Source organism: Tamandua tetradactyla, chromosome 15 (genome assembly GCF_023851605.1).
Source record: "Tamandua tetradactyla isolate mTamTet1 chromosome 15, mTamTet1.pri, whole genome shotgun sequence".
Classification (NCBI taxonomy): domain Eukaryota; kingdom Metazoa; phylum Chordata; class Mammalia; order Pilosa; family Myrmecophagidae; genus Tamandua; species Tamandua tetradactyla.
This window is the reverse complement of record NC_135341.1, coordinates 86,117,107-86,134,716: the sequence shown is the minus strand read 5'-3', so window position 1 is coordinate 86,134,716 and position 17,610 is coordinate 86,117,107. Positions and strand designations below refer to the sequence as shown.

Sequence of the window (17,610 nt, the reverse complement as noted above, 5' to 3'; positions counted from 1 at the left end):
ATAGCTGTTTCATTCCTGTTTTTTTTTTTTCTGGTACATTTTTCTTAAAAGTATCTGTGCTTTGAAAATGTCAGCTGTATTCTAATGAAGCCCAGGCATTGTTTGCTCCTAAAGGGGCCGGTGCATTCCACTGCTTCACGGCTTATCCCGAGGCGCAGTGCGAGCGTGGGTGGCACCGTTTGGTGTCGGCGTCTTGGGGCAGTGACTGCCATTCTGTTAGCTCTGAATTGGCAAAGAAAATGTAGCCTACAGCCCTGTATGAGCCCGGATGACTTGAAGAAGTCTTAGCCCCAGGCAGTTCTCAGGGAGCCTGGAATGCGTGACACCTCGATTGAGGTCACCACTGCTAGTATACTTTTGAGGTTTATGTTTTAGTAGTTAATTTCCCTTGCAGTCACATTTTTTTCCTGTGTATTGTATTTAGGCATTCTTTAAACTTTAATAAAGAAGTGAATGTTTCTAGAGAAACTGTATCCTTCTTAATAGATTAAGTAAAATGTTAAATAATTTAATACATTTTTTTTTTTTTAAGTTTTATGGCACCTAGTGTGAGTAGGAAAGCAAAGTGGGAGGGGAGGTCAGGCCAGAGCTTTTCTTTCAGTTAGGAAGCCCTGGCGAAGAAAAAAGCAACAGATGTTTCTTCTGTTACAATTGAGCTCCTTTCATTCAGACTCACAGTGGCTGGAATGGGGAGGGGGTGGTCATAAATCTGACTTAATCAGTGAATAAATAAAACCTAGTCATTTAAATTTGTTCTTTATACTCAGGATTTGAAAAATCAGTTTTAGACTAACTTATTTTGAGTAACATGTCTTTTGGACAGGCTTTTCTATCTTCATATTTCTTTTGTGTGCAATTAATGAAAATGTAGGAAAGTTAATTTCAGTGCGTTTAACTTATGGGAAAAAATTCTGGATATAGACTATCCAGAAACATAACCCATTATAAAATCTATAGGGAATACTCAGAAGTTGCAAAAGTTTGTATTTGCACAATAAATGGTGGTACTAAGGCACAAAATGAAATATGAAATATCAGTTGTATATGTTCATAGGTCATTTCATCGTCTGTGAGAAGCAAGTAACTTATTTGAGAAGACATTTGATTAAGAAATGCAGGAGAACTATTTTGGGTTTAATTGAAATGACATGTTGCAGTGTACCTCTAAAAAGATAGTAAGCTTAGATTGGTTGGTCATGGAAAGAGGAGAATGATGATCTGCTGAAAAAAGGTAGGATGGAAGAACTTGAAGGCAATAAGCATGCAATGAAACAGCCAACGTAAAAATTCGTTTTTGAATTTGTGGAATTCACCATGAATAAAGTAGAAAACTTTTCCTTTTATAAGAACACGAAGAGAAGTGTTGTCCTGGCCTATAATGTGCATTTATATACATTTTAACTTTATTAATTTCTTAAAGTTAGCTCTTGAAAAACCAGTGCTTAACACCAGATCTTTCACCTGTTTGGCATTTAGTAAATATTTGCTATAAGTTACAATTACTACTAATTTAATTGCCTTGTACTTTTTTTAATGAATAGATTTTCTTTTTTAGAGCAGTTTTAGATTTACAGAAAAATTGATCAAAAAGTACAAAGAAATGTGGAAGAACTATTTTGTTCTTTGTACAAAAAGTACAAAGTAATAAATAGTCCCCCTTCTATCACACTTTCCCCAGTTATTAGCATCTTGCATTGACATGTACATTTGTTACGATTGATGAACCATATTACTGTATTAGTTTACATTAGGATTTACTGTCTGTGTTTTACAGTCCTGTGAGTTTTGATGACTGCATTATGTCATGTAGTCACCATTACAATATCATACTGGACACTTTCACTGCCCTAAAAATACCCTATGCTGCCCTATTCATCCCTCCCTCCCTGTGAATCCTTAGCAACCTCTCATCTTTAATTTTTAAAATTTTTACTTTAGTAACATAAATACAACCTAAAACTTCCCCCTTTAGCCCTATCCAGATATAAAATTCAGTGATGTTATGGATTAAAAATAAATAAATAATAGGGGAACAAATGTTAAAATAAATTGAGTAGATTAAAATGCTAGTTATCAATGATAAGGGGTATAGAAAAAAATAGGGGAAACAAAGGCTAAAATATATTGGGTAGATGGAAATACTAGCAATCATTGAGAGGAATGAGTAAGGGGTATAGTATGTATGAGTTTTTTTCTTTTTTCTTTTTATTTCGTTTTCTGAATTGATGCAAACGTTCTAAGAAATGATCATGGTGATGAGTATACAACTATGTGATGATATTGTGAGTTATTGATTATATACAAGAATGGAATGATCATATGGTAAGAATGTTCATGTTTGTATGTTGTTATGTTTAAAAAAGTTAAATTAAAAAAAAATTCAGTGATATTAATTGCAGTCACAATGCTGGGCAGCCACCACCCGCTACCAAAAGTTTCCTCACCCCCAGCACACACTGCCTTGTACTTTAATAGTCAAAAAAGTTCTTGAGACATAGTTCAAAATTTGTACATGGATAAAATGTCATACAGCTTTCTGAATGTTTAATTAGTCCGAAGAGAAAATGGGAAACGATAAAAATTCAACCTTTAAAGAGATTATGAAAAATTTTTGTTGCTCTTAACTAGGACATGTGAGCTCTCTGAAGCTTTTCTTTAAATAATGATAACAAAATTTAGAGACTTTTAATGAATTGATTTTCCTCCTTTCTTTTTTTTTTTTTTTAAACATGGGCAGGCACCGGGAATCGAACCCAGGTCCTCTGGCATGGCAGGCAAGCATTCTTGCCTGCTGAGCCACCATGGCCCGCCCTAATGAATTGATTTTATATTAAAATTTAAATAAGAGTTTTTAGGGACACTAAATGGTTTACATACATCTTGCTGGTTTAGGGACTAGTAGTAGTTGAAGTTTTTCTTTCTTTCTAAGATAACTTATGTGGATTTACAAACTACATGTGTGACCAAAGTAAGAACTTTTATAGTGTTGACCAAAGAATATATAGTTTTGATGGAATGGACAACCTTGAGTAAAAAGTTGTTGGCCCCCATGTGATATAAATCTATGACAATATCATAGATTATAGTTATCAAAAATGTGTCACTTACAGTTATAAATATAGACATGGTGATAAGTAACTTAAGGAAAACAGCAAGCAATACAGAAATAATTGACATTTAAATCTTCAAAGTACAGCAAATCTGTTAAATTATTTTAAGATAAATTTCCAGTGGTGCAGAAGAAAATTACAATGGAATCATTGAGAGTCAGATTATGATAGAGAAAAGTATATTTGTTTTTATTATACTGTGGATATATGCGCTATAAGATAAACCAATTTCTGTTTTACTGTATATATGAGAAACCAAACCACTTTGAGTTTGCTATCTGGAAATTGGTTGTTAGTGTCTGAAGGAAAAAAAAATTCCTATATTGTGCTTTAAGTCTAATAAGCAGGTTCATCAGCAATTGATTTGACTATTTAAAACACAGCTGCGTGAAGACTTCAGGGCCCCTGCAGGCATCCCATAGCACAGAACCGAGGGTCAGGGGAATCGGAGCCTTCCCTGGCCATTGCACTCCAAGTCGGAATGTTTAGGAGTGACTGATTTGGACGTTCTCTGCCTTACACATATGTATTCCATTAATTCGTGGCTATCTAGAAATCCGCCTTCCCTGCAGTGAGGGTAAGAGGGAAGTTTGCCTGGTGCTTGTATTTTATGAGAAGGGACCTTTTGCACTGTTGTTTAGGAACAGATGAAATGATATGAGTGCTGTGCTGTAAGTATATTATGAGTTAACCTGGCTTTTGTGAATGGACCCAGGAGCCTGTCATAACAGTGTTTCTTTCTACCAAGTTGCAAGCAACCAACTTTCAAATGAACTTCTGAATCATAACTCTAAAGCTGGAAACCATCAGCAAGGAACTTTGTTGTAGATACTTTGCTTACTTGTGGCACACAGTTTGGTAATTCTTAGCGATTTCCCTGACAGAAAAATGAAGAGACGACTGAGCACCTAGGAGTGTGAGGTAGATATGGTAGAAATTATGTATCAATGTTTACAAGATCTTTTAATGGATAACATTTAAGTGCAAAGAGGTTTTGTGTGCACTGATGTCTAAATTTATGATTTCTTTTTTTTGCAATTTGATTTAAATATAGCTTCTATAATAACCGTCAAGTGGAAAATCTTGTTAAAATAAAAACATCAATAACTTGATGCAGTTTTCCATAAGCTACTTAGTATGATGTTATGGGATACAATGATCCCTTTTTCTCTCTTTTTATTTGGTGAAAGAAAAGAACTGCTCTGAAACCTGTTTAGGGGTGGTTCCTAGTCTGAGTTAATGTCCTAAAACTTTATATTTATTTTAAGAACCCAAGACTTTTTAATCCTGAATTTGTCTCCAATCACTGTCACCTTTTATAACTATAGGGAAAATGTCTCACTTGACTATAAATTGTGATTTGCTACCACCGTTTGGGGCAGGTTCCCACTTAAGGGGGGCTGGGAGCTCCTTCCTGAGCCTGGTTTCGGACGAGCCCCCCGGCTTCAGCGCGGTGAGTTGGGCTCCAGCGCAGTAAGTTGGCTCCTGGGTGGTGAGTTGGACTCTAGTGCAGTGAGTTGGTCTCTAGTGCAGTGAGTTGGTTCCTGGCTGTGAGTTGGGTTCCAGCGCAGTATGTTGGACTCCTGGGCAGTGAGTTATAGTGCAGTGAGTTACAGTGCAGTGAGTTCGGCTCCTGGGCAGTGAGTTGGGCTTCCGGAAGGGTCCAGGTGCGGGAGGCGCCCCAGCCTCTGCACCCTGCGCCCCTGCACCAGCCCCGCGGCGTCCGTGCACCCCCTGCTGGCCACTGGCTGCAGTGCTTGGAAAGGGGCCAGACGCTAAAGAGGGCATATAAGAAGTGACTGAAGAAATAAGGACCATTTCAGCCCTTCTGTTGTTAAAATGAAATAGAGATAAGGTCAATGCAGGATAGTCTACTGACAAGTCATTACTTTCTTAATTTGAACAAAGAGAAAAGGGGGACTTGGAGTCGTATTTCCTAGTTGTGCCTCATGACAAGAATCATCTGAGGCATTTGTTAAAAATATGGATTCCCCACCTATTTTCTGGTTCTTTAGGTGTCTAGCAGACCCCAGGAATGGGTAGTTTGAATAAGAGGACACTTTCCCGCTGTGGTCCTCTTCTTATGGGACTGGCACATTTGGGAAGAACTGCTCTGCAGGATTGGAAGAAACAAGTTGTTTGCGGACGTATGTAAACTCAGTCAGTTATTAATCAGAAAATACATTGCCCCCAAATAGGACATTTTAGTTAGGCAGTTGGAAGAGAAATGAGAAAATTAAGAATTAAGAGTTTCCTTGACTGAGCAAGGTAATTTAAGAAGGAAAAAATGACATGCTTTAACTAGAGATAAAACAGCAGCATCAAAGTTGCAGATGAAGCAAATACTTTTAGATGGACATTTAAAAATATTGAAAGGAAAGGACCTGAAAAAGTGACATAGGGAAAGGACCTGAAAAAGTGACATAGGGAGAATGGACTAAATGATTTCTAAGATCTTTTAACCTTGAGGTTTGATGACTAAATGAAACAATTACAATATTCCAGATACCAGAGCTTGAATTAAGGAGTTTGCTTAAGAAATGAAGAGACAAGGTTTAAATCCTGGCATGTGACAAGACAGAGAAAGAAATGTTTTTTTCTCCTTTGGAATTAAGGAATCTAGGGCATTTATGATTCTGGATACCAGAGAGAGAGGGATGTATCTAACTTTTAAATGGTATCCTCTGAGTAAAAGTGCTTGTCAAAGCCAAGAGATTTGATCCTCTAGAGAAAGAGTGTAAGAAAGGCTGGCGTTTAAGATTTATTGACCTATTGAGGAGTATAACCTGAGGGCTGTAGAACTGCTTTTTGTTATGGCTGCTACAAAGATCCTTTCTTTGGTTCATGGAAAGATTCTGGTTAGGTGGATCCACGCTTTTACTTCCATGCCCATGCTATATAGGAATGTGCCTTTATAACTTCTGTCTTATACGGTATGGAATGCTTGGTCTCCATTTGGAAACCAAATGGAGAAAGAGGTCCAGAAGTCGCTTTTACCATAAAGTGCTGGCGACGTTATAAATGTCTGTCTTCTGTTTCTCACTCGTCCTGATTAAAGTGAATTTGTGGTCACTAAGTTAAAAAGTCGAGTAATGGTGATGGCCTTTGATTCACTACAAATACAAGAAAATAGAACATCATGTGCTATAGTGTGCAGCTGGGCAATGCGTTTAATAATTTGTGAAAGTAAGATTGAGATAGTTAAATAGTAAATAGAAAACTTTGTTTAACTGGAGATATCTAAATATGTTTAAACATCAAAATGAAGGTCAGAGTAACTGCAAAGTGTATTTATTTACCTTTGTCCCTCTCCCAAGCAACACAGGTTATAAATGGACATGCTGTATTTATCTTCCAGGTTTTGTATTTCCACTTGCAGATGCTATCCTTTTACACTAATTCTGGGTTATTAACACAATATATGTTTCATTTATGATGATAATGCTGTTTACTTACCAGGCCTAAGTTATTTTTCAAAAAGAGGTAAAAGTTATTTTCTGAGGCGTCCAGCTCCTTTCTTCCTGCCCACTTTCTTTGTAACGGCGTATATTGCTTTGTGGATAGTTGGCTTAAGCTAGAAACAGTCTTAAGGTGGTGGAAATCTCTCCTCTTTGCAAAACGAATTGGCCCATTCTGGAATCACACTATAACTTGACCTCATTAATACTGTTTTAAGCTAATTGGTAGCTCTTTATGCAGAAATAAACAGATAGTTAAAGGGCTAGTATGAGAAGGAAAGAAGTACTTTACACTTTCTGTCTCAGCTATGCTTATTTTCCAGTGGAAATTTTAATAATCAATGAAATAAAATTATGTACCAGCACATGAATAGGCTGATCAGTGAGGCAGAATGGAAAATCAAGAAATTGACCCAAAAAGTGAGTGATAAAGGTAGCATTTCGTATCATTGTAGGGGTAGGGAGTGGATTATTCATTAAAGGTAGCCATCTGAAAAATACTAAACTTGGATCGTTCACTTTTTACACCACGTAAATTTTAAGTGAGTCAGGGATTTAGCATTTAAAATGAAGGCATTAGAGTATTTTAAGAAAACATTGGGGATATTTAATACAGTCTTAACATGTAATTAATCATAATTAACTTGAGAGACTAGCAGATTCATCTGGAAATTCAAAACTGTTCAGATAAGTAAAATATAGCATGTCCCATGTGTCTTGTGTACCTCCAGGGGCGGGGCAGAGGTAAAAGCATGAACCTTGGGGCTGTGCTGACCACCTTCATTTTTTAAAAATTTAAACATACGCACAAGGCCTTTTTAAGTATAACACAAAAATCATGAAAGGATTTATAAAATTGACTACATTCTTAAAAATGTGCAAAAGAAAATCACATACAAAACCAAATGACAATTTCTCGCCTGCCATGCCAGAGACCCGGGTTTGATTCCTGGTACCTGCCCATGCCAAAAAAAAAAAGCAAATGAAAAATGTTGAGGTGGGAAAAATATTTGCAGCAGCTGTAACAGAATAAACTTATTCCCACAATATTTAAATAGCTATAAAATCAATTTTAAAAAATCAATAGGCAATAGAAAAGTAGGTATAATCCTCAACAAGGAAAGTGTAGATGGCTTTTAAACAAAAGATGTTTAGCTTTACTCATAGTAATAACTTAAAACCAAAAGAAAAAAACCAAAATGAGATACTGTTTTCAACTTCAAAATTGGCAAAACTAAGGTTTGATAATACTCTGGGTTGTTGAGAATATGTGAAAATGAACACTTTCATGTATTTCTGAAGTGAGGGTAAATTTGTACAATCAATATGTATATTGGCTATATCTGTATAGTCGCTACAGTATTATCTGTGACATTAAAAGATTTATCTATGTAACAATAAAAGATTTTCCATTAATAAGAAACTCAATAAATGAACAGCTAGAGCCATAAAAATAAATGCTATATAGCTAACAAAATGAATACAGAAGCATCACTTCATTTATAGATATGGAGACATCGAAGACGATATTATTAAGTGAAAAAAAAAGCAACGTACAAACTTTATTCAACCGTATGTGTAAAGAAAGGATATTTATGCATATATGCTTGACTATGCCTAGAATTTTTCTGGAAGGTATATAGGAACTGGCAATAGTAGCTATCATTAGGGAAGGTGTTCTAGTTTGCTAGTTGCCGGAATGCAATATACCAGAAACGGAATGGCTTTTAAAAGGGGAAATTTAATGAGTTGCTAGTTTACAGATCTAAGGCCGAGAAAATGTCCCAATTAAAACAAGTCTATAGAAATGTCCAATCAAAGGCATCTGGGGAAAGATACCTTGGTTCAAGAAGGCCGATGAAGTTCAGGGTTTCTCTCTCATCTGGAAAGGCACATGGCGAACGCAGTCAGGGCTTCTCTCTTGGCTGGAAGGGCACATGGCAGACACGGCGTCATCTGCTAGCTTACTCTCCTGGCTTCTGGTTTCATGAAGCTCCCCGGGAGGCATTTCCCTTCTTCATCTCCAAAGGTCGCTGGCTGGTGGACTCTCTGCTTTGTAGTGTTGCAGCATTCTCTGCCCTCTCTGAGTCTCTCATTCTCCAAAATGTTTCCTCTTTTATAGGACTTCAGAAACTAATCAAGACCCACTCAGATGGGTGGAGACATGTCATCCCCTAATCCAGTTTAACAACCGTTCTTGACTAAATCTCATCAACCAGGGAGATGATCCCATCACAGTCCCAAATACACAGCATTGAATAGAGACTATTCTACCTTTAAGAAATGGGATCCATATTAAAACATGGCTTTTCTTAGGGGGCATACTTCCCTTCAAACCAGCACAGAAGGGAAAGGTTGTGTGGCAGTTGGAACTGGGAGGAAACTTGGTTTCCCTGTGTGCTTGTGTCTCCTGGCTCATGACTTTTGCATCGGAATGCTTGCTTGCAGTCATTGATTGATTGACTGATTGATTCATTCATTCATTCCTCCAACAGATACTTATTGGGCCCTGCTGTGTGCTGGGTGCTGAGATGGGGGTTGGGATAGATGGGAGTAGTTGTATTCAGGATAGAGCCAGCAGGTTTTATGATGGACTAAAGGTGGGGTATGAGGTAAGGAGAAGAGTCAGCATTGATCTGGACGGGTGGAAGAAGGGCGTTAGCGTTACTGAGGCGAGGGGTGAGGGTGGAGGAGATTTCTGGGCGAGTTGGGGGAGGGTCAGTCAGGCATGAGGTTTTAGACATTCTAGGTGGAGACACCTTCAGGCATGCCTGTTACACATCAAGAAGATCTGTGAATCTGAAGGTTTAATCTGGAGAAGAGTACATGGGAGCCATCAGCATGTCTACAGCCACAGACTAGTTGGATCCTCTAGTGAGGAAGGGCAGATAGGAAAGAGACTGGAGAACTGAATTAAGGGGCTCCCAAATGTCTAGACTGAAGGAAGCAGCAACGAAGACTGAGAAGAAGTGGTCAGTGGGTGGGGCGGGGTGCCAGGTGAGAAAGCTTTTAGAAGAAAGTGTGATGTTCTAAATTCGATCGTGGGGTGTATGTAGAACTATATGATGATACCGTAAGCCAGTGATTGTTGTATACTTTGTATGGTTTCTGTGGTATGGAAATACAGCTCATTAAAATCGCATTTTAAAAAAGAGTGGTTTAGAAAGAGACTACATGGCTGGTAGCTTAAAGTAAATTGAAGACTGAGAATTGACCATTGGATTCAGCAGCATGGAGATGATCCTCATGAGCCATTTCAGTGGAGCTGTGGAGAAAAAATTGGAATGGATCTGAGAGAAACAGGAGAGGAAGTGGAGACAACAAATAGGGAGAGCTTCTGTGAGGAGTTTTGTCGTGAAGGGCAACAGAAATGAATTGGTAACCAGAAGTCTGTGTGTGGTTAAGAAAATCTGTTTTGGGTTTTATTCGCTTGTTTTTAAGATTGGAGAAAAAATGCATATTTATGTGCTGATGAGAATGATCCAGCAGAGGGAAAGATGATAATGGCAGGAGGCTGAAAACAGTAGCTAGAGAAATGTAATTTAGACAAGTACGTGAACTACTTGTTTAAAATATAAATTTAAAAAAAATTATACAAAATAGCCCTAATTTAGGTAACAGAAGAGGAAAACCACGAGGATAATCTATAGTAAGCTTTTTAATAATAAATGTGAAATTGCCTTTTCCCACCTCTTTTTTTTACGTATAATTCATATGCAGTAAAATTTACCTTTTTTTTCACTTATAGTTCTGTGAGTCTGACAAATGCATACACCATGGCAAACTAGGTCATCTTTTCACTTTTCTTTAGGTTCGGAGATTAACTTATCCTGAAAAGGCGGACCCTGTGCTTCCCTTGATGTGAGAGATTTACCATCCCATAGAATAGTCATATTCTTTCCTTTAGTAAGTTATTTGGATCTTCTAGGAAGGATCTGATATAGGCTTGGGTAGAGAAGGGTTTTTTTAAAGCTAATTCAGCAAAAAAATTTTCAGAAAGTCAGTTCTGTGAAAAAATAATTTATACTGGCATCATGTAGACAGACCACAATTATTTGCTTAAATTTTTTATTGTAATTGGACATATTGACGATGATTGACTGTAACTAGAGCCCCCTAAAGAATTGTGAGTGAAAGAAACCGTTAGTGTCTAGATAAGTCTAATGGAAAACAGAGGGTTTCCAGCTACTCAAGAAATTGAAATAAAATTTAAGCCCAAATTTTGTGCCTGGGCCAAGATTAGAGAAATTTTTCTTTTCTTTTTTTTTTTTTTGGCATGAGCAGGGTTAAGCTAAAGAGAAACCCTTTAGGCTGGGCTTGGTTTACTTCTCTTAACATGCTGAAATGCAGGTGGCTGGCTGTTTGTAACCTATTTAAATGTGTCCTTTTGAGGACAAAAGAGAAAAGTCTGCCGCTGAACCTGGTTGATTTGGTGAAAGTAAACTTTACCAAGTACACTTCTTTATATCTGAATATTACAGTTGTTGAAATACTGTTTGTGCTGGTTTGAATCTGTTGTTTGTCCCAGAAAAACCACACCCTTTAATACCTCATTAGTATTGCTGGGTGGTAGCTTTTTTATTGTTTCCATGGAGATGTGACCCACCCAGTTGTGGGTAGGACCTTTTGATTAGGTGGTTTCCATGGAGATAAGTCTCCACCCATTCAAGGTGGGGTTGCTTATTGGAGGCCTTTAAGAGGGAACCATTTTGGAAAAAGCTTTAGCGTGCACTCAGTCAGACCTTTGGAGATGAAGAAAGAAAATGCTCCTGGGGAAGACGTTTGAAAGAGAAGCCAGAGACCTTGGCAGATGCCAGCCACATGCCTTCCTCACCGACAAACGTGTTCTGACCCATCGGCCTTCCTTGAACCAAGATATCTCTCTCTCTGGGTGCCTTAGTTTGGACATTTTCACAGCCGTAGAACTGTAAACTTGCAACCTAAATAAATTCCCTTTTTAAAAGCTTTTCCATTTCTAGTATGTTGCATTCCAGCAGCTTACAAACTAAAACACCATTAAAGCCCTTTTAATGACTTGGAAGATTTAATACTTACTAATCATAAAACACAAATATCTCATTTACAGATGATCCAAATCAGCTGTTGCTGATTATCTGACTCTCTTTTTTTGTACTATGGCAATACAATTTTTTTCTTGATTATAAAACAAGTGCATGTATGTTCATAAAATGTTTTTTTCAAAACATTTTGAAATATTTGTCCATTATTAATTATGATGTTATTGTGGAGGTCAAGGAACAGCTTGTCACTTAGGCAACAGAGGACATTTGAAAGGACATTTTTGTGGTGGAAAGAGGCTTTAAAATGTGTACTATTGTACTCATTTAAAATTTTGTTCTCTTAAATCTTGTACCCTAACACACAGTCCCACACCCCTCTCTGATTACATCAGCACATGGTCAGATTGCTCTCCAGGAAGGTTTCTAGATATTCCCTCCACTGGCAGAACACACTGGCCTCTTGAGTGTCGGGGCAGTGCCAGTTGTGTGTGGAGCACCCGCAGTGCTTAACAGTAGTACTTGGCACATAGGAGGGTGTGGGTAGGCAGCCTTTAAATGTGCATAGTTTACGATATCCTTACCAGCTTAGAGCATCAGCAACTCGTGAGTCTTTATCAATTGCTAGATGAAAAGGTTTCCTTTTTAAAAAAAGTGTTATTTTTAAAATTTAAAACAAAGCGTGTTTTCATGTGATCATTTGCATTTATATTTTTCATGTAATTTTCCTTATTTTTATATTGGCGTATTGCCTTTCTTATTGATTTATAAGGGGAGGTTAAATAGATACTTTTTTTTAAGAGTAGTAGTCTAAAGACCTGTGTGTTGCAAATTTGTTTACACAGTATGAAATTTGTCTTTGAAGTATAGTGGGTCTTCTGCTACATAGAAAAACTTGATTTTTAGATAGTCAAATCTGTCAATCTTTTCTCTTAGGATTTCTAAATCTATAACATCTTTGTACTCCCAAATCATAAAAAAGTATTGGTTGTTCTTTTTTAAACAGTTTTGTTCATGTATAATTCATATCTCAAATAATTCACCCTTTAAAGTGTACAATTCTGTGGATTTTAGTATATTAACCGATATGCACAGCCATCACCATAATCAGTTTTAGGGCATTTTCATCAATTCGAAAAGAAATCTCGTACCCTTTAGCTGTCAGCTCCAGTCCTCTCCCCACCCCACACCCACACCTAACGCAATCAATAATCTGTTTTCTGTCTCTAGATTCCCCTATTCTGGACTTGCATATGAACACAATAACACAGTATGTGCTCTTTTGTGACTGGCTTCTTTCATATGGCACAATGTTGTCAAGGTTCATCCATGTTGTGTCATGTCAATGTGTTTATTGTAAAGGGGGGAGGGGGAGGAAGGGGAGTGGAATGGTGGGGGGAGGTAAAAGAACACTTTCTTCAAGAGCCTGAAGAAAATGTCCACCTGCGTTGTGATGTGTTTCTCCTTTTATACGCTGAAGTTCGCCATCTCTTATTTGTCCTAAATTTTGCATTTGGCGACTCATTTGATTGCCTTTGGCTAGTATTTTTGCTTCCTTCTTTTTGTGCCTGTCCTGACCTGTTTGCTCCTTATTAATGGAGTCATACCTTTCTTTGATGTGGTTTCTTGCCCTGGCCATTGCCCTGGGCAGCGTTTAGCAAGAGGCTTTACACGCTGTGGCAGGGAAGAGGGGGACAGGGAAGGGTCATAAGTCAGTGGACCATGAGTGTCTGCCATTGCTGCAGGGGGGAGCGGGGGTTGGGGCCCCAGCTCTGTCCCCTGCAATCTGTCGTTCCTGCCTTTTGTTTATTATAAAATTTAGCAGAGGAGATAGGGGGTGTCATTTGTCATTCTTAACTGCTTCCTGCTGGATGGGGGTGATGTTAGGGAGCTTCAGGGATAGAGGCAAGACTTTCAATGTGATGGTAGTTAGATGCTGCTTTATCTAGTTTTTGCCTTGCAAAGTCTTTGGTAACTTAGCATGTTGTTCCTGAAAAAGCTTAAGGGTAGTATGTTATGAATCGTCTTTTTAGTTAGTGAAGAGATTGTGCAGAATAAGAATTGATTAACAAGCTTACAGAACAAGGGTGCTAGGGTAAGTAAATTATTAACATAGAAGCAGCACTTTTCACTGAGGAATAGACAAAGGACACCTTCTTTGGCTGTTGGCAGGTTTAGCCTTCTTTGGCTGTTAGCAGGTTAGCCCATGCCTGTTTTGCAGTATTACTGCTGCAGGTGAGTTAATTTTGGTCTGCACATTAATTAAAGTGGCAGAATTTTTTTTAATACTATTTTGAAGTTCTTTTGAGAGCATTTGTAAGGTTATTATACCGCTGACTCCAGTGCCTACCCTTGTTAGGATACTTAAAGTAACTAAAAGAGGCAGAAGAATAATATCACATTTTGGTTTTAGGTTAATGTCAAGGGGAATGGGGAAGGACTTGCTAGTAGGAGCTATTGAGATTTTTGGTGATAAATAGACCAGAGTGCAGGTTCCTGTCCAGTTGGTAGGTAGTAAAGACTTTTATAACTTCTATTAAAATAGATTAATAATCCCAGAAAACATTATTATTTTAACAGAGAGAAAACTAAATTTTAATTTTGTATCAGTACTTCTTTTTATGGCAGAATAATGTTGTATAGATATACCACAATTTGTCCGTTGATGGATATTTGGGTTGTCTCAACTTTTTGGCTATCATGAATGCTATGAACATTTATGAACAAGTTTTTGAGTGGATATATATTTTCGTTCTTGGGTATTTCCCTAAGAGTAGAATTGCTCATCCATATCACAACTCTATGTTTAACAGTTGAGGAACTTCCAGACTGTTTTCCAAAGTAGCTGCACCATTTTACATTTTACCAGAAGTCTGGTAGAGTTCCAGTGTCCACATCCTTGTTGATGAGTAATGCTGTTGTGCATCTTTTTGTGTGCTCATTGGTCTTTGTGTATCTTCCTTGGAGAAATGTCTGTTCATGCCCTCTGCCCATTTTTAAATTAGGCTATCTTTTTGTTATTGAGTTGCATATTCTAGATGCAAGTTCCTTATCAGATAACATGATTTGCAAGTATTTTCTCCTATTTTGTAGGTTGCTTTTTCACTCTCTTGATAGTGTATTTTGAAAAACAAAATTTTTGAATTTCAGGTGCAGTTTATCTGTTTTTTTTGTTTGTTTCTCATATTTTAGGTGTCATATCTAAGAATCCATTGCCAAATCTGAGGCCAATGAAGATTTATTCCTCTGCTTTCTTCTAACAGTTTTATAGTCTTAACTCTTAATTTAAGTTTTTGAGCCATTTTGAATTAATTTTTGTCCATAGTATGAGGTAAGAGTCAAACTTTGTTCCTTTGCTTGTGGCTACCCAGTATCTTAGAACAGTCTTTTTTGAAAAGACTGTTCTTTCCCCATTGAGTGATTTTGGCACTCTGTCAAAAATCGGTCAATCATAGACACACGAGTTTATTTCTGTACTGCTGGTTATGACCCATCGACCTTCATGTCTGTCCTTATTCTAATTGTACGCCGCCTCGGCTGTCATTGCTTTGTGTAGTAAGTTTTGAAATGGGAAAGTGTGAGGCCTCCTCCTTTGTTCTCCTTTTCAATATCGTTTTGGATATTCTTGGATAACCAAAGGGTTATTCCTTTGCAGATCCATGTGAATTTTAGATCAGTTTGTCAGTTCCTACAAAGAGGTCAGCCAGGATTATGTTGACTCTGTAAATTGATTTGAAGAGCACGACATCTTAGCATCCAAGCCACGAGCATGGAGTTTCTTATAATACTTTCTTCTAATACCTTTATGGCCTTAATTTTTATGTTTAAGTGTTTAATCTCTTGGAATATTATTTTTGCAGAAGATGAGAAATTGAAATCTAAGGTTTCTTTTATCGTGTGCAGAATCTCATGTCACAACATTATTTCTTAAATAATTCACTTTTTACCCATTGACTTGAAATGATATTACTTTACTATATATAAATTTTTGTGTCTTGCATCATTAGCAAGTTTTTGACTTTTGCTTCTAACATGGTATAGCAGAGATGATTTCATCTTAAATTTCCAGCAACCTTTTAAATTCAGATTTAAAATTTATTCAAAAATTCAAATTTAATTTCTGAATTCATTGTCAACTTCTTTATATGCTCCTTTGTCAATACCAACTCATTTAAATTGCTATAGGTATGTACTAATTTTGAAATCTGATAGGCTAAAGTTCTAAAGTTCCCTCTTCCCCTTTATCTTTTTCCCCCTCTTAAAATTATCCTGGCTGTCCTTTACCTTTACTCTTTCCGATGCACTTTAGTGCCAGTTTGTCTAATTTATTAAGTTCCCTCTACATTCTTTTAGTACTTTAACTACTGTGACATATAGTACTTTAACTACTGTGACATATCTGGCTGAATGATTTTTTTCTTTTTCTTTTGACCTAAGTTGTATTCTTTTTTTTTTTTACTACTTTAGGTTTACAATTAGGGTCATTCCATTTCCTATCTTAATTTTTACGTGTGTCTTGCATCATTGTTTGTTTAGTAAGTTTTTTACTTTTGCTTCTAACATGGTATAGCAGAGATGATTTCATCTTAAATTTCCAGCAACCTTCAGACCATTTTTATTTATTTATTTATTTTAATACATGGGCAGGCACCAGGAATCGAACCCAGGTCCTCTGGCATTCCAGGCAAGTGTTCTTGCCTGCTGAGCCACCGTGGCCCGCCCCAGACCATTTTTAAAACTAGCATTTGAGAGGCAGACTTTCTCGGGGCTGTGTGCATCCCAGGCACCCGTGTGACCTTCCCCCTGAGACTGAGCTCATGGCACATCTATCGATTGCACTCTTCTCAGACCCATAGATTGTTACTCTTCTGTTACGTGGATTTATAAATGGTGGAAACCATTTTGGGGGAGTTTTAAAAGTAACTCAATCTTTAGAAATTTACAAGACTGCATTTTATGTTTTTGAAAAAAGATGAGTTACGTAGTTTCAAGGTGGGGAAACTTAATTTGATAATAGTGGTGATTCAGTCATTTTCATCAACAAGCCGTAAACAAAGGGCTGGTTTCTAAGTTGATTTTCAAACTCACTATGAATTATGATCCTTGTTGAAAAAATTTCAAAGGATGCAATTTAGACTTTACTGTAGGAAATGTGACATCCAGATTAAGGAAAGTACTGATCAAATGGTATTTGTAGTTTTGTGCCGGGACTAAACTGGGTGGTAAGATACAAAGCTGAGAGATACAGCCCACTTAACAGTAGTGACCACAAATAAACAACGGTCTTATGGAAATCCAGAGACGGGGCCCCAAGGACCTAAGGCTGCAGGGACTGGGGACAGCTTTTCAGCGGGAGTGGACATGGACATGGACAGCCTTGAGCGTGGAGCTGGGGCCTTCCCTAGCTATGGGATCGTGTACAGATAATTTAACCCTCTGTCTCAGTCTTCTCCTGTGTGAGATGGAGTTAGCCATCACTGATTTCACATGGTGGTAAGGATTAATGGGATGATGTGTATATGGAAAGCCCCTGGAGCAGAGTCTGGTGCATACTAATTAATCAGTAAATGGTACAGAGTATGTCTGGTTTAAACTTCTGGTAGGAGTTGGCCCAGCAGAGAATCGCATCCCCAGTGGAAGGAAAGGTGTAACCAAAACTGCTGCGGTGGAACTGGCCTTTCTGAAACTGAAAAGGACTTATTCTGATTGGAGTAGCATGCAGGCTGAGGGATAGATGATAATGAAGGTGGGGAGGGAGGGCAGGGTTTTCAAACAGGGGCTTTGTGGGTTGTTTAGGAGTTGAGAGGCATTCTGAAATGAAAGTGCTATGGAGTCTCTGGAGACCTGAAGTGAGGAATGTCCAGAACAATTCTGCCAGTTCAAAGACTTGCTGGTTGCAGGTGTGTGAAGGGACGAGGGAAGCTGTGTGAGTTAGGTCCTGGAGTTAGAGCAGTGGTGCTCGGCCCTGGCTGCATGCTTGAATCATCTGGAGAATGTTTTTCAATCTGATGCCTGGGTGCACCC

General features: G+C 37.8%; 1 protein-coding gene across 8 annotated transcripts in view; it reads left to right on the top strand.

Moving 5' to 3' along the window:
* Positions 1-17,610, top strand: part of TFDP2 (transcription factor Dp-2) — a 218,285-nt gene that overhangs the window by 113,573 nt on the left and 87,102 nt on the right. The gene's annotated exons all lie outside the window — the stretch shown is intronic.